Source organism: Rattus rattus, chromosome 3 (assembly GCF_011064425.1).
Source record: "Rattus rattus isolate New Zealand chromosome 3, Rrattus_CSIRO_v1, whole genome shotgun sequence".
Taxonomy (NCBI): domain Eukaryota; kingdom Metazoa; phylum Chordata; class Mammalia; order Rodentia; family Muridae; genus Rattus; species Rattus rattus.
In genome coordinates this window covers 211,394,061-211,415,222 of record NC_046156.1, presented here as the reverse complement: position 1 = coordinate 211,415,222, position 21,162 = coordinate 211,394,061, and positions in this window count along the sequence as shown.

The following is a 21,162-nucleotide window of genomic DNA, read 5'->3' as shown; positions in this document are numbered from 1 at the left end:
AATCTTTTTTAACAATCTATTCAATATAATATTTAGTACTTCTCATTACAATTTAATATAAATGTTATTTATACCATGATTTATAGTATAGAAATGGTCAATGAGAAGAGCATAAAAATGAAATATTTATATATCATACACCCAAGTAAAAAATTTTATGCCACCATTATGAATTCAGATTTCAAGAAATATTCATGATAATATGAAATAAAATATAAATGCAAATATGACAAAGGACACAACTTGAATATGAGGAAAAAACACACTAGGAAGGGAGAGAGTTGACCCAAAAGTGAATTTGCATTCATTTCAAGTTTATATAATAGGTAATTTTAAGTTAACTAATTACTTATAATTTTGTGGGTTTTCCAAATAAGTTTTTAAAATTTGATGTTTCTATACTGAAAAAAATCTGTTTTAAACACAATATAAACTAAATATTTTTCACTTTGGATAAAAGTAGCTCATCTGTAAAATTATATACTACTCAAATTTCAGAGTACTCAATAAGGTAAGAAAAATTAATTTGATTTTATGGTACAGAGGTTCAAAGTGAGAGTCATGCTTTGTACTTGTGTTGTGAACAGTTCTCATATTGGCACCAGCAGCAGAATATACACCACTTTGCATTTTTAGTTCATTTCTCTTAGCATTACATGACCTTATGCTTGATTTGCATAATTTAAATGATTCTTTTGAGTGGTATGCAGTTGCATAATTATTCTTTTAATTACAGTTATTAACCTGTTTGTATAATAGCAGATAATTTGAATAGATCATTTCACCTTTGAAATTTTGCAGTTTCATATGCAATATAGACAGGCCTATATCAAAATGTTAAAATTATAATGGCAGACATAAGGAGAACCATTGAGAGACACAAAGAAAATGCTGTACTATTTAAGTATGAAAACAAAATACTATTTATCTGTTATATTTTATATAAGTTGTGGAAAATCATTCACCAAAAAGCATGAATAAGTAAACAGCAGTAACATATGTTAAGTTTCTGATACTATTAGACTGAACGCACTTTTTCTTATCTAGATAAAGAATTTTCCTTTATATGAGAAATATGAGAACCAAATAATGTATTAGTAAAATAGATGTGGTCAATTCCAGGTAAATATATAACAACTGTATTCAAAGTCAAATGAATACTGACAGTATTTTCATTCCTGCAGTTCTCTACATGCAACAATCTTTGCTTTTATTAATCCTTAAAAGTAAAATTGCTATCCACTATTTTCACTTTCGTAATTATTAACACAAACAGAAAGTTGCTAAAAACTTGTAGCATATATCGAATTCTAAATTTTTGTAATTATTTTCCAAATAGACTAGCACTAAGGTTTGTGGAGGCGGGGCAAATGTCTAATTCCCCATGAGGAATGGAAGATGGTTCTTTAACTTGTGAATCAGAGACTAGACAGCTAAGTCTGGGATGCTATAGCCATCCTCTCTTCCTGTAATTAACTTAACACTTCAAAAAATATCCCTGCAATTTTACATAAGGAAGCATTTGCTCTATGGCCACAATTGTAGGTGCTATAGAGGTAGTCTAGGAAGAGATGGCGGAGATCTGCCCTGCTTACAAAGAACTGGTGTTTTCACTTTCTAAGGGGTGGGTTTGTATACGCCATTTTCCTGAAAATAAAAACAATATTGATTCACCAATTCAATATTGATGCAACAAATTTGTAAACAACAAAATGTGGTATATAGTCAATGCATTCCAAAGGACCAGGTAAGATCAGGTGACAGAAGTTTAGTAAAGGTGGAAAATCAAGGTTTGCCAGGAACATTTTGACTCAGGAAATCCCCTGCGTAAGGCTCAGCTGTGGTTTTCTGTGATGGTTTCCATTTGGTGTAAAGATGCTTGTTGGTTGGTTGATGTTTATTTTACTGAATTTGTTTTTCACTGAGGGGGCGGTAACTATGTTTATCTGCGGGTGTAAGGTATAATTTAGAATGCAGTAAGGGATTACTATGCCGTGGCAGTAGGGATTCTTTCCTAAGATCCATGACCTCACTCGCCCCATGTAATGGCCAAGGTTTCTGGTACTGTTATACCCATTTCGGAAGCATTCATGAACCCCAAAAGACCACTAAGGAGCCAATTTTGACGCAATCGCACTACTACAGTCTTTATTCAAGCTTGAGCTTGGGATCACCTGCTGTCTCTAATGCGCAGGACAGGAGGATGGAGCCCAAGCCCTCAGCGGGACAAGGTTTTATAGAAAATGGCGGTCAAGCGAGGTGGTCTCTACCTTGCCAAGCATCTAACTGAATGACTACTGTAAGCTGACAGGTGGGTGCTCTGGAGCAAAACCGTGAACAATCGCAGCCACCCTGAAAGTACATCTGGCACTATCAGACCAATCCTGATTGGCTGTTGCTAGGGAGTAGCTAGGGAGTAACGTTGTGGCATGGGCCAGAAACAAGCTATGTGGTTCTTCCTGGAACTTGGGTGTAGCTTGGGTTCAGCTGCAGCTTAAGTTCTCGGGCCTTTTTGTTTTTAAAATGGAGGCCAGTCCCAAGATAGAGTAGATTCGGTCTCTACCAGGCATGATTTCTCTCCTGTTGAGTAGGGCTTAATGCCAATTACACAACTGTTGGTTGCCACCAACACGTGAGTGAGTGCCATTTACTGCATATTATTTTGCATATCTTGCCATGCTGGTAGCTGCTGTAGTAGTTCTTACAGGTTGCACCTGGGAAGGTCTGTTTAATTGCTTTCCTTCTGTGACAGTTTGAATAGTGTTTTCTGTAGCCATAAAGGATAGACTGCAGGAAAGACATTTTCAGGTCCGATCCAGCTGAAGTCTTGCAAGACCTGTGCCCTAAATGTGCAGTGTTTTTAGCAAGAGAGGTCCACTCACAATCCCAGAAAGGCAACCAAGTCTTACATCTGTAATCTAGACTGTTTGGGGAGTCCTTGGACTACCTTGAGCAACCGTTTAAAAGGAGATTTCTTTTGGCTGGTACTGTCTATTTTTGCTAGTTTATAGTTCTTGTAAGGAGCATTGTCATCCCAACCAGATCAATGTGTGTGTGTGTGTGTGTGTGTGTGTGTGTGTGTGTGTGTGTTTGTGTGTGTGTGTGTGTATGTGTGGTGTACATATACATATATGTGTTGTGATACAGTTTTAGATGAATATAAAATAATGTAATTCTCTGAGGTTTTATCAATGTTGGGATTATTTGTCTCTTGTCCCCCCTTCTCTTTCTGTATTGACCTCTGTTCCTTCCACTTCATACATTGTCCCTATACACATTCCTAATTTCTATGATTACTCAATGTTATAATCATTTCTCACATGTAAGGACTTGCACCTATGAGCCATGAGCCACAGATAAGAGAAAACACGTGGCATTTGTCTTTCTGGTTGTAGGTTACCTCATTCCATATATTTTCTGGGTCCATCCATTTACCAGAAAATTTCATGATTTCATTTTTCTTTCCAGCTGACTAGTATTTCATTGTATATTAGTAACATCTTCGTAATCTATTCATCCACTGAAGGACATTTAGGTTGTTTCCATTCCTGGCTATTGTGAAGAAAGCAGCAGTGATCATGGTTGTGCAAGTGTCTGTGAAGATGAGCGAGAGTCTTTGGAGATATGCCAGGGAGTGGTAGATCTGAATCAGGTGGTAGACCTGGTTTTAGTTTTCAGTTTTGTTATTGATGGGGATTTTTGGTTTTTGCTGTTTTCATGTTTGTTTGCTTGCTTTTTGAGGGTGTTTCATACTGATTTCCAGAACAGCTGCACCAGTTTTCATTCCCATTCCTGTAATTAGTGAATGAGGATCCTCTTTCTCTACAACAATCAGCATTTTTTTTTTTTTGGTCAGTTGTTTTGCTGAACTTGGCCATTCTGCCTAAAATCTCAAAGTTGTTTTAATTTGTCTTTCTTTAGTTGCTAAAGATGAAGAACACTCTTTTGAGGTATTTCTTAGACGTTTTTATTTCCTCTTGTTCTGGCTGGTTTTGTGGGTCAACTTGACATAAGCTGAAGTAATCACAGAGAAAGGAGTCTCAGTTAAGGAAATGTTTCTATGACATCCAGCTGTAAGGCATTTTCTCAATTCGTGATCAAGAGAGAAGGACTCAGCCCATTGTGCATGGTGCCATCCCTGGGCTGATGGTCTTGGGTTCCATAAGAGGGCAAGCTAAGCAAGCCTGGGGAAGCAAGGCAGTAAGTAACATTCCTCCATGGCCTCTGCATCAGCTCCTGCTTCCTGACCTGCTTGAGTTCCAGTCCTGACTTCCTTTAGTGATGAACAGCAATGTGGAAGTGTAAGCTGAATAAACCCTTTCCTCCCCAACTTGCTTCTTGGTCATGATGTTTGTGCAGGAATAGAAATCCTGACTAAGACACTTCTATTGAGAATTCTCTGTTTAGATACCTAGACCATTTTTAAATTGTTTCACCTGCTTCCTTAATTGTTGTGAATATTGAATATCAGTCCTCTGTCAGATGTATAGATATCAATAGATCACGGCAAGTCCAGCCCCAGCAGATACATCTGCACTAACAGCTACACCATAGCTCCTGCATCTGTGAAAAGATGTTGAAAAGTTGTTAGAGCCATAATAACAGGGGAGTCTGCTGTAAAACCATTCCCTAGAAATGGTTGCATAAACAGGACTGGAACAGTGGCAATATGGACATGTCAGTGGACATGTGGATATGGAAAGAGGAAAATTTCTAACCCTTAGACAAAGAACTATAGGCAACTAATGACTGCTGGGAAAAGGAGAATTAGCCTCTTCCACATCTCTTTTTGGTTGTCTAATTCAGACTGGACAAGCTTGAAATCATATACATACAAACATCAAAGACAGACTTGGCAGGATATATTTACATATATATTTGTGCATATAAATACATACATTCATACATATGTATGCATGTTGTAATAATAAAGAAAAAGAGGCTGTCAACTTGAGAGTAGGGGTATGATTGTGACTGGAGGAGGGGAAGTGATGTAATCTATTTCAATTAAAAACAAAACATGAAAAGAGAACTATCAATCATTATAGTAGACAGTTCCATCAGTGCTCAATAAGACATGCCTGGTCTAACTCATTCCCTCTATTACACTCTTGGTAAGTTAGCAAACAAGCCACTTCTATAGGTTTTCACCTCTCCCACATGTGCCTTACAAGCCATAGCATCCTTGCTTCTCTAAGTTTAATTTAAAATCCCATTTGCTCCAAACTCAACTATTGCAATATTCTTGTAGCAGAACTTCTTTCTCACTGTTGAACCGTTATAAATTCTTCAAAATCATTCTAAGATTAAAATGTGGCCGTATTAATTCCTCACTTAACATCTCAGCCTCCTTACAACAACATGCTCTTAGGTTGAAACCCATAGAACACCTACGACTGAACAGGTTTTGACCTACGAAAAGAGAAATCCTCTAAGGCATCTGCTGAGAACTTCTACAAGGTTTTGAACTGGAGATAACAGAATACCCATCTAAAATGACATTCAAATGAAAACATTAATTATCTCATGTAAAATATCTATTTTTCAAAGTTATGTTACATAGCTTTCCTTCTGGAGGCTGTCTTATTATTTTTGCTCACCTATCCTAAGTATAATTAACCATTAAATATCGTTCTAAGTAATAGCATTTATTATCACAAGTGATTACTATCATTATATTTGTTATGTTTTTATAATAACCTAGGCAGAAGGTATTTCTGGTTCACCATGGTCTTCCTAGAGCCATCCTAAGCAAGGAGGTTGATTTTGCTCATAGTTTCAGTGTTCATTACATAGTTGCTTGGTCAGAACATCATGGTGACAGAAATATAAGGAAGAAAAGATTTTTTTTTTCATTTCAAGATAGACATGAAGCAGAGAGCACAACAGGGCCCAGGGACCAGGTATAACTTCAGAGGAACACCCTAATGAGCAACCTCTTCCAGGTAAGTCCACCTCCTCCACTTCCAAGATACTCTAAATAAGTGCAGCCAGCCGGGAACCAAGCATTCAGCGTGCTTTATTTGGCCTGCACTGTGGATGACAGATGGAAGTTCTGAGCACAGTGTTTTCTTTCTTTCATTTTTTTGGTCAAGTTCACTCACAATAATAAATAAGTGATAATTGAAATCGTGGCCAAAAAGAACTATCTTTTTGGTTTTGGATATGGCAATATAATTAGACATTAATACTCACTTCATGATAAAGTTGCTTTGCTTGTTAACTAGCCACACTCAATGCAAAATTTCTAGCCCTCCCTCAAAAACATTTATTTTTTTAAAGATATTTTTATTTTCTCTTTTTTCCCATTTATTTATTTATTTATTTACTTATTTATTTATTTTACATTTTGGTCATTGCCGCTCTCATATCCTCCCTCACACAGTCCCTTCTCCCATGTGCCCACAACTTCTCCTCTGAGAAGGTAGAGCCCCCTTCCCCTCCCTTCCACCCTGATACATCAAGTCTCTGCAGAGCTGGGTGGATCCTGTCCCATTGAGGTCAGACAAGACAGCCTAGCCAGGGGAATGGATTCCACAGACAGGCAACGGTTTTGGGGACAGTCTCTCTTCAGTTGCTGGGGGACCCACATGAAGACACACATGAAGACATAACTGTACATCTACTACATATGTAAGAGGTGCCTAGGTCCAGCCCATGCATAGTATTCGGTTGGTGGTTCAGTCTCTGAGAGCCCACAAGGGTCCAGATTAGTTGACTCTGTTGGTCTTCTTGTGGAGTTCCTATCCCCTTTGGGGTACTAGGTCATTCCTCTAACTCTCCCACAAGAGTCCTTGAGCTACGTGTAATGTTTGGCCGTTGGTATCTGAATCTATTTCACTCAGCTGCTGTTGAGCTTCTCACAGAACAGCAATGCTAGGATCCTGTCAGGAAACATAATAGAGTAGCATTAATAGGGATTGGTGCTGGCCCCAGAATGGGTCTTAAGTTGGGTCTGTTATCAGTTGGCCATTTCATCGGGCTTTGTTCTATCTTTGCCCCTTCATTTCTTGTAGACAGCACAAATTTTGGGCCAAACGTTTTGTGGGTGGGTTGGTGTCCTTATCTCTCTACTGTTCCTGCCTGGCTACAGGAGGTGGCCTCTACATATCCCCATTGCTGTGAGTTTCAGCTAAACTCACTCCCAAAGACTCTTGGGAGACACCCCACCCCCACCCCCAGGTCTTTGGCATGTCCTGGAGATGCCCCCTAACACCTCCCTAACACCTGTCACTACAGATCTCAAGTCACTCTCCTTTCTGACCATCTTGCCTATCTTTCCCCACACCTGATCCTGCTCTCCCATTCCCCTCCCCATTGTTCCCTTACCCAATTCCCTCCGTCCATCTGCCTCTTATGACTATTTTATTCACCATTCTATGTAAGATCCAAGCATCCTCACTTGGGCCTTCTTTCTTATTTAGCTTCTTTGGGTATGTAGAGTATTTCATGAGTATCCTGTACTTTATGGTTATAACCAGTTATAACTGAGTTCATAGCATGCATGTCCTTTTGGGTCTGGGTTACTGCACTCAGGATGATACTTTCTAGTTCTATTTGCCTGCAAATTTCATGATGCCTTTGCTTTTAATAGTGGAGTAGCATTCCATTGTGTAAATGAACCACGTTTTCTGTATCCATTCATCAGTTGAGGGCCATCTGAGTTGTTTCCAGTTTGTGGCTATTATGAACAAAGCTGTTATGAACATATTGCAGCATACGTTCTTGTGGGATGGTAGAGCATCTTTTGAGTATAGACCCAGGAGTGGTCTATAGCTAGTCATTAGGTAGAACTATTTCCAATTTCAATCACTACATTGATTTTCAGAGTAGTTGTACACGTTTACACTTCCACCAGCAATGGAAGAGAATTCCCCTTGTTCCACATGCTGTCACCTGAGTATTTGATATTAGCATTCTGGTGGATATAAAGTGGAATCTCCGAGTTGTTTTCATTTGCGCTTTTCTGATGACTAAGGATGTTGAACATTTCTTTAGGTGCTTCTCAACCATTTGTGATTCCTCTGTTGAGAATTTCGCTTAGCTTTTTAATTGGGCTATGTGGTTTGTTAATGTCTAAACTCTTGAGTTTTTTTATATATTTTGGGTATTAGCCCTCTGACAGATGTAGGATTAGCGAAGATAGTTTTGCAATCTGTAGGATGCTATTTTGTTCTATTTACAGTTTCCTTTGCCTTACAGAAACATTTCAGTTTCATGCGGTCCTATTTATCAATTTTTGATCTTAGAGCCTGAGCCTTTGGTGTTGCGTTCAGTTAATTGTTTCTAGTACCAAGGTGTTCAAGGGCACTTCTCACTTTCTCTTTTATAAGATTTAGTGTATCTGGTTTTATGATGAGGTCTTTGGTCCACTTGGTCTTGAGTTATAACTGAGTGATAGATATGGATCTATTTGAATTCTTCTACCTGCAGATATCCAATTAGACCAGCCCCATTAATTGGAGATGCTTTCTTTTTTCCCCATTGTATGGTTTTGTCTTTTTTGTCCATAGATATGTGGGTTTACTTCTGAATCTTTGATTCATTTTCCCTGATCAGCCTGGCTATCTCTGCACCAATACCATGCAGTTTTTATTACTGTTGCTCTCTAGTACAGCTTGAGATCAGGGATGATGATACATACCTCCAGAAGTTCTTCTACTGTTCAGGATTGTCTTAGTTATCCTGGAAAAAGCATATTTCTTATTCCTATTTCACATGAGCACTGTTTTATGTATATTTATAATTTCTAATATTTTGAGATGAACTCAAAATTTAAACTTTTTATCATTTTTAATTTTTTGAGATTATAATTTAATTGCATCTATTTTCCTCTCTTTTCTCCCTCTGGCTCTTTCCATGTGTATCATTTGATCTCTCTCAAATTCATGGTTTTCCTCTGTTTAATTGTTGATATAAGTGTATTCTTGAATATATAAATACAACCTGTTCAGTCAGGATAATGTCACTTGCATTTACGTGTTTTCAGGGCTGACCATTCAGCATTGGCCCACCAACTGGTGTGTCCTCCCCAGAACTGATCATTTCTCCTACTCTGATCATTCCTTAGTTCCCTACAGACCTTTATCTATGGTTGAAGCCTTGTGAGCCTTCTCCAGATTTTTGAAGTTTTGGTGCTTAATTTTAGTGAATTATTTATAAATATTCTAGAAGGGATTTTTAAAATTGTTAGCCAATATTGTTTGTTAGTAGCAGTGTAAGATTTATTTCATTTGAATAAAGCTTATTTCAGGACACGCCTTATCATCTCAATTAGGTGATTCTTAGTTTATTTAAATTTTTTGTCAAAGTACTTCATACCATAGTAAAAACTAATGAGCTGGATTCTGACTGCATAAATTAAGTATTAAGTGAAATCTTCTAGATTATCTCCTATGTAGAAGTGCTAAAGGGGTATAAAGGTACAGCTTTCCACAAATTGCATTATACCATGTGTGAAGTTATTGTGGCTTCTTCAGAACTAACATTGCCTGAGAGAAAATAGGAACCCCTGGCCATCAAAATCCCTCTCTATTGAGACCTTCCTGCAGCTGACTTAGTTCTGAACTTGATGTCTATGCTCTTTGTTACTTTTACTACCCACTGCTGAGTCTGCCTACAATTATTCACACTATACCTGAATTGTCAACCTGAAACTTTTCAATTGGATACCTTTTTATTTACATTTCAAATGTTATCCACTTTCCCAGTTTCCTGTCCATAAACACCCTATTCCATTCCTCTTCCCCCTTCTTCTCTGAGGGTGTTATCCCGCCCACTCATCCCCCATTCCTTCCCACCTCCCTATCCTGACATTCCCCTACACTGCGGGGGGGGGGGGTCCAGCCTTGGCAGGAACAAGGCCTTCTCCTCCCACTGGTGCCCAACAAGGCCATCCTCTGCTACATATGTAGCTGGAGCCATGGGTCTGTCCATGTGTACTCTTTGCATGGTGATTTAGTCGCTGGGAGCTCTGGTTGATTGGTATTGTTGTTCTTATGGGGTTGCAAATCCCTTCAGTTCCTCAATCCTTCCTCTAACTTCATTGAGGACCCCGTTCTCAGTTCAATGGTTGGCTGTGAGCATCTTCCTCAGCATTAGTCATGTTCTGACAGAGCCTCTCAGGAGACAGCTATATCAGGCTCCTGTCAGCATGTACTTCTTGGCAACAGAATATTTTCTGGGTTTTGTGGCTGTATGTATATGGGCTGGATCCCCAGGTGGGGCAGTCTCTGGATGGCCTTTCTTTCAGTCTCTGCTCCAAACCTTATCTCCATATTTCCTCCTAAGAATATTTTTGTTCCCCCTTTTAAAAAGGAGCGAAGTATCCATCTTTGGTCATCCTTCTTGAGCTTCATGTGGTCTCTGTATTGTATCTTGGGTAATCCGCAATTTTGAGCTAATACCCACTTAACAGTGAATGCATACCATAGTTTTTTTTTTTGTTTGTTTTTTGTTTGTTTGTTTGTGATTGGGATAACTCACTCAGGATATTTTCTAGTTCCATCCATTTGCTTGTGAATTCCATGATGTCATTGTTTTTCATAGCTGAGTGGTATTCCATCGTGTAAATGTACCATACTTTCTGTATCCATTCCTATGTTGAGACATCTGGGTTCTTTCCAGCTTCTGGCTATCATAAATAAGGCTGCTATGAACATAGTGGAGCATGTGTCCTTGTTATAGCTTGGAACATCTTTTGGCTGTATGCCCAGGAGTGGTGTAGCTGGGTCCTCAGGTAGTATTATGTCCAGTTTTCTGAGGAACTGCCTAACTGATTTACAGAGTGGTTGTACTAGCTTGCAATCTCACCAACAATGGAGGAATAATTCCTCTTTCTCCACATCTTCACCAGCATCTGTCACCTGAGTTTTTGATCTTAGCCATTCTCACTGGTGTGAGGTAGAATCTCATGTTTGTTTTGAGTTGTATTTCCCAAATGACTAAGAGTGTTTAACATTTCTTTAGGTACTTCTCAGCCATTCAATATTCCTTAGTTGAGAATACTTTGTTTATCTCTGTAGCCCAATTTTAATAGTGTTATTTGATTCTTTGGAGTCTAACTTCTTGGTTCTTTGTATATATTAGATATTAGCTTTCTATCGGATGTCTCTTAAGAGTGATATTCTTTGTGCAATCTTAACAAATCTAAGGAAGCATTTATAATTACTGTGAAGTTTTGCTGAGTTTCTCATAGTTTGTTCTCAAAAGTAAGATCTGTCTTCAGAATTGTATATAATAAATTTATGATTCCTAAAATAGATTGATTTTTCTAACACCCAGAGAAGTATAGTAAAGGTATCTGGCCTTACTTACTAATTCTACCTCTCCAATTCCCTCTCCCAACTTATTTTTACCTCCCAGTTGAGAATCCTAGAGGGTGAGTGCTGGAAAGAACAGAAGAGAACTGAGTCTTGTCTTACATAATGGAGTATATGTGGGATGCAAAATTCAGGAGATCTCAGCATTCAGGAAGCACTATACTGAGTACTATATTCCAAGGTTAAATAACAGTGAAAGACATTTGTGAGTATGTCTGCACACTTGCTCTTAGAAGCAAAGGCACCAGCTGGTAACTACAAGATAGTCCAACAACTAAGAATTCAATTCTTGGGCTAGAAAATGACTCTACTATTGCTTTTCCAGGGGACCCATGTTCAGATCCCAGCACACACCTGGCCCGAAAACACCTATAACTTCAGTTCCAGACATCTCATACCTTCTTCTAGGCTCCAAGGTCACCTTCACACTCATATTTACCGACATACACAAAAGAAATTTTTAAAAGAATTTAATTTCCATCAGTTACTGTTGACTTTGTCTTTAGGAAGTTTACCAAAATTTAAAATATTACAAGGTACAATATGTCTCTCTGAGAGAGACTCTCTACTCATAGGTGACCAATGACATTTATGGTAGTATATGCATATACTTGTTGTTGTAAAAATATAAAAATAAAAAAGAGTAGTTGTCTGTCCCGCTAGGTCTGCACAGCGGTGCCCAAGATATCTGCTAGATATCTTGGCGGAAACACAGCCCAGACGCACACTTTCCTACACTCAAACCCTCACATAAAAGAGCACACAACACAATAATCTTAGATCCAATTGGTAAGATATAATTGCCCACTTAAACATACAAAGCCCGGTACTATCCATCCCTTGAGAACATTAATAACAACCTGTAAATACACAGAGCAGAATCTTAACATCACCTGCCATCTTGTCCTGCCACAGCTTCTCAGCCCCTCTCTCCCTCTCCTCTCTCCTCCTCTCTTCTCTTCCTTCAAACTTCTCTCCCGCCCATCCTTCCTTCTACAATGACAGACCTCCTTCTATCCTGTACCTGCCCCTCACCTGTACTTTACAAATTCAATGGGGAGAAGGTTCTGGTGAAGTCACCTGATTCCTGAGTACTTGACAGGGCAGTGTCCTTGGGGCAGTGGAATTAGCATCAAAATACAGATAACTCCAGGGCAAACCACAACATATACTCACCATTGTTACTTAGGTTAGAAATCCCACAGAACAACAGTTTCTCAACAAATGTTTGTCTCTTTTCCTCTATACTTTTCAAATTAGGAATAAGCAGATATGACATTAATGTATAACAAGTAAGAGCTTGCACAAGTGTCTCTTAAACTGCTCATGATGTGGTCTGGGTAGCTGCAGAGTCAGAATAAAGTTACCAGGATATATCATATATCTTAGGACATAGAAGCCTAGATGGTGAAACTGAGAGAAACACATGCAGACAGTCATACATAACACACAGGAGTTCCTGTGGGCAAGGCTGAAGTCATATCTAAGATTCAAGTTGTTAATCCAGTTACAGCAGGAGTAGTAGTAGTAGGCAGTGGAAAATAAAAGTGTTCCACTTAGCAATGGAAAATAAAAATGTTCATGTAGAATATAAACATCAAGTTCAGGACTAAGTCACCTGCAGGATGATATTTAGAGAGGAGTTTTGATGGTCAGGGTTCCTATTTTCTCTCAAGTATTGCCAGTAAGCCTTTCCAGAGCGGCTGGCTGGTAAGTCTACAGAAGAACCTAGAGGTAAAGCACTAGAAGTATTAGATACCATCAACTGCAGAGACTGCAGCCCAGACAGACTTCTGAAGAACATCTTCACCTCACATGTCTCAACGCACTACCACTCTTTGGCCGCCTCTTACACACTTTTCTGGGTTTCTCATTCCATCAGTGAGAGTCCTCCCAGAACCTTCATTAACACACAGGTATTTCCTGACTCTTCTAACCAAGGACTCATTGACACTGTTTCTTAACCAGCAACCTGTCCTGGTTTTCTATTATTTTGAGCTCATCCAAGACTAACTATTTGCTCCTCCTTAACCACTAGCATGGTCAGTTTACCAATAAACCTATTGTACTCTTTAACTCCCATGCTTTTCATGTTACCTACATTTCCCTTCTTTTAAAAGTGATCTTATTGTGAGATCTCTGAGTATATAAGCGTCAAGTGACCTGTGAATCTATTGAAAATGTAATGAAAATTTAACTAAATTTCTCAATATAAACTGTTTTAATGACAGCATTCGTGATTTTCATCATGGCTGGTATTATAAATTAGGAACTCAATTCATGACAGCAACTGATTCTTTGGCTTCCTGTCACTCTCTTTCATGTGAACAATAGTCCCACAACTACAATCTCTAACAGAATCTAGGCTGCACTTTACAGTTTGCGAAATACTTTATATGCTCTTTTGTGTTCATAGTTCCATTTGATGTTCATAGCATTCGTGAGTGAGGACAGATCTTATCATACCCACTTATAGTTGAGGAAAGTCATACTCAGGATAAGAATCAGCCAACAAATAAGCAGGGTGGGGACAGCCATCCAAGTATCCTTACTATCTGAAAGCAAAGGGGCTGTTCTCCGCAGGCTTATTTGTTTGGGACTCTTTTCTGAACTGCATTAGTTTTTTGTCAGTTTTGCATGATTTTTGATGCTATGGAAATGTTTGGTAGTGTTCAGTGTAGCGGCATATGCCTTTAATCTCACTTAGCACCTGGGAAACAGGTAGGCAAATCTCTGAGAATTGGAGGCCCACTGATCTACATTGTGAGTTTTAGGCTCTTTAGGATGCCTACATAGTAAGACCTCATCTATGGAGCAAAAACAACAACAACAACAACAACAACAACAAACAATAAGGTTTGTGTGTGTTTGTGTGTATGTGTGTGTGTTTTCTAGAATATATTTTTACACAGAGAACTGGTGTATGAAATGTTCATATTTCTGAGCCTCACAACTTCTCCAATCTACTTTAGAATCTACTCATTTAAAAGATTCAGGATGCCAATGATTTAGGGAATTAAATGTTGTACTGTTTTAAATTTACTGAATGACCTTATACAAAACAGTGCATCTTTCTTTCTCAATTAATATGTGAGACAAAGTTTGAACATTATTCCATATGAGTAACATAACATTTAGTTCATAGTACACTTAAAAATTTACATAGACTATGTGAATAAAAATGTTTCCAATGCCATATTGAGCAGGTCAATATTTTCTGTACTAATTTAATACCAGTAAAACGGTCTTGTATATATAAAATTTAATGGGCAATTCACTTCTTGGTTAGATCATTTATTAAAAAGTCACATTTTCCTGCATTTCTGGTTGATTATTTTTCTCACTAAATTTACTGTCTCATCAAGGCAGTGTTTGTTCATTTGGAGAATCATTTAACATGGATTGTACTGTGGGGACCTGAGATGGAACTTTTCCTATTTAAGAAAATAGCCACTCTGTATTTAGATTCCTGTAGGGGACACTTCAGGAGAGTGATGTTGCTATCTCATGCCTACAAATTCCTCATCTGGGTCTGGAGTCATTGCTATATCTGTTCATTCAAGATAGCTGTGCTTAGCAATTCAACAATTCAACATGATGTAAGTTGGCTCATCAACAAAGCCAGTACCCTCTGGGGATTGGAACAACACTTCCTGTGTTTGACTCTGCTTGCTCGGAAGTTGTTTTAAGTCCAGCACTGCTGGTGAAGTTTCCCCTGGTGCACTGAATGTTCATGCCATGTCAAAAGGCCTTGACCTTTTCACTCATAGAACAAAGGGACTGGAAACAAATTATGCTCAGAGAACCGGTCAAAGAATAACAACTCCAACATGAAAGAAAACAAAGAGTCTGACCTCCTACACAAGCCATGAATACAATTTCTGAGCCTGAGAGTATATCTTAAGACAACAGTCTCCTTCACCAAAATGTACTAAGTATTCTATGTACCATGTATCAGTGTGCTCTGAATCCTCCCACTCCAGCTCTGCCTTGGCTGTTTTTGTAGAGCACAGTGGACTAACTCCTGTTCTCCCTACTCCTCTGTCCAGCTGGAACTATTCTAGTCCAGGAGCTGTCCACCAGAGATGAGTCTTCAGAGGCAGTGACTCATCAGCAAATTCTGCTCCCCCTTGCGAAGAGTATATTTAGTGTAAAAGCCTGGAGGATGCAGCACAGCCAAACACATGAAGGGACAGAATTTGAGTGGGAGGGAGAGGACAACACTAAAATAGAACTGCAAGAAGCCACAGAATTGCAGCCTAGCCTAGCTTTCCCAGCAATGTGGCTGCAGCAACACCTACAGTTCCCCGCCAAGAATGGCATGCCACATTAATGCCATGGAAATAAGCTCCTGGTGAACCTCTTTGAACAGAGAAACATACTCTAAAATATTCCTATGATACAAAAGAAAAATAAAATGATTTTGTGCTTCATTGTAGTTCCCAACAGAAAAATACTTTTTCTTTGTGTAAGTGCAATTAGGCAATTCTGGCCTAGGGGATAGCTGTGTAGAAAACTGTGTTAAGTGAACCAATTGTAGATCAGATGCTTATGGTGGACTTTCAATCAGAAAACCAATATAACTTTGATACAATACCAGGACCCACTCTCCTCGTCATTCCCTCAGCTTCATTCCTGAACAGAAAGTTTTATCTTAATTAATTAACCCATTATTTAAATGTTCTCTTCAAACACATGAATGGAAATTTTGCTACTGTCTTAGGTTATCAGACTTCTGAGTTCAAGTCAGCATTGGGCAGCAGTGGTCACAAAGCTGACCACCAAGGGTCCATGGCACATGGGACCCACGTATATCTTTGTTTTTCTCATTTATTACGAAGTGAAGACTTTTAAAAATAAAGAATATTTCTTGTATAGTTTTGATAATTAGAGAATATTCACTGTAGAGCATGAGTTTACTTGTGGCTATGTATCTCTCATGTGCTCCATTCATCACCTACCTTCCTCCTACACCTCTCACTCACTGATCTCCTTCCTTTTTCTCAAATTGTCCCTGACCACTTTGTTTAATGTTTCCATCAGTGTATATTCATTGTACAAACCCATGGGTTTCTTATCTTGATCCTTACTTAGTTTTTCAAAATCAGCCAAACCTCACTTACGTTGCTCACACTAACTTCAAACACAGGATTTTCCAGCTTCTGCCTCTTAAAGTCAGGGATTACATGTTTGTAGCTACACGACAACCACATGTGGCTTGACTTTCTGTCCTTTTTCTAAAACAAAACAAAACAAAACAAAACAAAATAAAACAAAGCAAAAACAGTTTTTCTCCTATTATCACCTACTTTTCTTAAATGACCATGACACTGAATTTTAATATTATACTAAAAAACATGCTACAAATTTCTTCAGAAAAATTCATCATTTTCAGCACTTTAATAATTCAAAGGTATTAGACTCCCTTTAAAAACTACTGTTATTGTTTTTGTGTGCATGGAATCTTGATTTCTTTTATGTTTTAGAAAATGAATAGCATAAGGGAAATCAGTCCTAATATAAAACTCAAAAGGATTTTAAAACAAGAGGTAGATAGCACTCCATTTTTTGCCAAGTAAACAAGGTGAGAAAAATAAAAAACCACAATATGTTTACAATGGTTCCATGAGAGTTTAAATACTTTGGGCAGGAGAGCAAATTGATTTCATTATCTCCCCTGACCATGCATTTATGTGTATATATGCAACATATGTATATATACAGCACTATGCTATAGGACTATGCTATATATCCTGTGTAACAGCACATGTATGTGCACAAGCACTTAGGTAAACACACATATATTTATGTATTTGAATAAATACTTTCACCTCTAGAAGCTTACTTTAGTAATTCTTAATTTTGAGGAAGACCATAGACATTTTTGCCCACTATTGCTTGTTTTTTGAACTACAATAAGCAAATGTGTGATTATAGAGAAAAGTCTGAACTAAGTTTCAGTTTTTAATGTGCTAGTAGAATATTATTTGGACAATGAATAGTGGTTTGACCAGATGTTATGACATGAAAGATGGTGAGGATATGATTCACCATTATTCAATCAGATAGGTTTATGTACAGGAAAAACAAAAACACTTGAAGAAAATCATAAAGTTTGTTCTACGACTTCAAGTATTTCCCCACAAAACTTTTTACATCATCAGTTTTTTATTAGTATGTAAATAACTTTTTGAAACATATTTAAGCCAATATACTATTTCATAATCTCAACTCCTTCATAAACATTGATTGTAGTATTTCTGAGGGTTTTAATACTTTCATACATGTTAATCATTTGGATCAATACTGTTCCAGTGTCTTCCAGGCTTTAGAAGAATGTTTAAAGATTTTACCAGTAACGCCTAAAAGGAAAAGTCACTTTTGAACATATGACATCTCTTTATTTGCATCATTGTAGAAAATTCTTGAATTCCATTAAATGACAAATACTGCTTGGTAAATACATTAAGTTAAAAATCCAATCCTGATTGCTTTTCTCCAGACAAAAATATGAGATATAAGAATAATGCTCTATAAAATCTGACACCACTGTAAGGAATGGAGAAAATAAAATGAAAATAGAATTTTTACCCTTATTATAAAACTTAGTTTTATTTTTTATCTCCATTTTACTTTCTCTGCTAGGCCATAGTGTGTATCCAGGGCTTATATTTAACACAGACAAATAATACTTGAACAATTGTGATTATGAGTGTTGTGTTAACAACTACCTCTGTTCTATCAAAACTGTGAGCAGAGAATGGGTATTAATTAATGGGAGACATTACCAGGCGGGGCAAGTTGAGAGAGCATTCAATAAGCTGTCAAAACAGGAGCTGAATTCTATAGAACGGGTGTTCACATACCTGACAAAAATCAATCCTGAAACTTTGCTTTTCCATTTTTTTTTTTGCTTAGAAATAACATTACCCAAGTTTTCTCCAATAATCTTTCAGTAGCTCAGAATAATGCTGTTCATAGTAAGAAAAAAATCAAATTTATTTTAGCACCTTGGAGATCAACAAAGCCATAGTGAATTGTCATGTGAGGGGATTGTGCAGGGTGTTCTGAGACTCTTCAAGGAAATGGTCTTATCTTGCAGGATTAAAGACCTTAGAAAAAAAGTATGCTTTGGGGGAAAATTGTGCCAAGTATTTCAGTAAAATAGTATTTTAAATTATATTTCTGAAGATGTTAAATTTTAATGACACATGGGTTTAAAATTTATATGTGAAAAAGAAATCCCATAGTTAACATAAAAATGTAAATAAAATCTGTAAAGAAAGTAAATTTAATTAGTCACAATTATTTTTCACTGAACGAGGTGAGGAATCACTTTGAAGTAGAGAAAAGAGAGGTCTAATGCCTTGATTTTCCAAACTATCACACAAGGGACACACAAGGCACAAAAGACAAGCTCAATTTCTGTGACAGTGTCATCATAATCCAGGAAAGAGGTCATGGAGGTTTGCAGTCTGACAAACACCTAAAAGTGTGCTGTTTAAAACAACAGGAAAGATTCTTTTGAAATGCTTTTGGATTTATTTATTCTTGCTTTACATTAATGGGTGTTTTGCTTGTAAGTGTATGTGTATACTGTCCATGTGCCTGATGCCTAGGAGGTCAGATGGGGGCAGCAGATACCCTGGAACTGGAAATCCTCATGGTTATTGACGAGTGCTGGGAACTGAACCATGTTTTTTTGTAACCTCAACTACCTAGCCATGTCTCTAGCACAAGAACAGGTTTTTTCACTGTCTTGAATTCTTATAGGAAGTTCTAATGTTAGTTACCTCTTTTTGATAAGGGCATTGAGCCTTTGTGACATGTTTGTCAACACCAGAAATACAGACTATATTAGTAAATTATAAGAGAAGGAATACAGACCAATAGTAAACATGGGGAGATGACTTACCTAACTACTATTTGTAATTTATAAGTTGTTCTGGTTTTGAAAATAAGAATAAAAAAATGGATGTAAAACATATTGTGCCACACTTGTCATTTTAAAATATGCAAGTAATTGATTAAGAAAAAAACCCAACCCATATCTATGTGTGCGATAGTGAACACCTTCCATTTTGAGTGCTTCCATCTGGTAAAACCGAGATGTACTCACTGAGCAGTACGCCTTCTTTTTCCTCAGCCTTTAGAATTCACTGTTCATTCTGCTCTATGTTTCTACACTTTTTGATATATTTAAAGACTTACTCCAAGTAGAACAACCCAAGGTTTGTCTCTTTCCCTCTGTCTTGTTTCTTTTACTTAGTACAATGCCCCCAAAGCTCATCTCTGATGTTTAGATACCAGAAATTGTGCACATTTGGATTTCAGTCAACAGATGAGTGTTGCTTCTGTGAGCACGGGCATACAAACATTTTTTTAAATATTCTTCTTTGTCTTCTGTTACTTGTGTACCCAGAAGCAGAGTTGTAATAACGTGGTAATTCTATTTAGAAATTAAAATACTGTCTCCCACTAGGGCTGTGGAACTTTCTATTTTTAAGGGCTCTAAAGGTAACTTGTACATTTCTAGCACAAATCATAGAGGCAAAAATGTGGGGCAATAAGATGCACTTAATATCCCTCAGGGTAAAAAATTATATTTTATATTTTGTCTGTGTTATGAATACCTTCACTGTCACTGGGATGAAACTTAAGATTATATGTATCAATGCAGAAAAGCAGCTATGGGATACAATCGAGTTTCCAAATAACATTACATAAGAACCTATGTAAAAATTGAGTATTTATGTCTGTAAGAGCATATAACTTTGCACATACCTATGCTCTGGGTACAAATACAACATGGCATTTTCTTATGTTCTTTTTCTATTATTTAATATATGAAAATGTCAATAGATCATTTATAAAATATAATACTATAATATAAGGCATGTCATTTATTGATATGCTAAGTACACTAAAATTTTTTACTGCCTAGCTGTTAAATCTCCGAGATGGAACTAAACTTGAACAGATCACTATGGCCTACCATGCCTCTGTACACTGGTAGGGCCTTGGATGAAATCTAGTATTCAACAGGTCTACGTATTTTCCAGGTACTCATGGTTTAGTAGATGTCATAAACTTGTAAGTAATCTTTATAAATAAATGGATGGACGCAGCAAAACTGAAATGAAATGAACACAAAGAATATTGAACAAACATTAACCGGACAGGAGCCAGAAATCCAGGAGAACTCATACACGATAGGTAAAGATTAAAGAGTCTAGGAAAGTGAAGAGGCAGCATTTGTGGGAGAAAAGAATGGGGAACAAGATCTGAGGAAGAATAATTTTGGCAAACCATAGAGACAAAAACTGATGGGGCTTGTATTTAAAAAGTCAGGCTGAGTGAGTTGACTGAAGGGCAGCGAAATACTTCCAGGACTGGAATTTGATGCCCTGTTTGGCACAGGTCTAGAGCACAGTTATAATTTTGGTCCATCACGCTGGAATTTTATAAGCTGGACATTAAGGGTGTGTCTTCTCTTAGACTTGTTTTTATGAATAGATCCAGATGTCTGAATCTACCTATTTCACATTGGCTTCTCTACTACTCAGCTCCTGGTACATTTTGATTGATAAGTAGAATAAAGAGTGACTGTGAGCTCCACAGTGCTGTCTTTGTAGACAGTTAGCTCTGCACATCTAGTGGCTTTGCATTCTGGCAAACTGTCATTTCATCGGAGCAATCACCATAAGATGGACAGAGGAGAATGCTGCCCCAGAGCTGTCAATTTCTACATCAGTGGTCGCTAAGACAAGCATTGCTATATGTACCATAATTCTTCATTAAAAGTAGCAGATCCACATTCTTCTTGTGGAATGTTATTGTA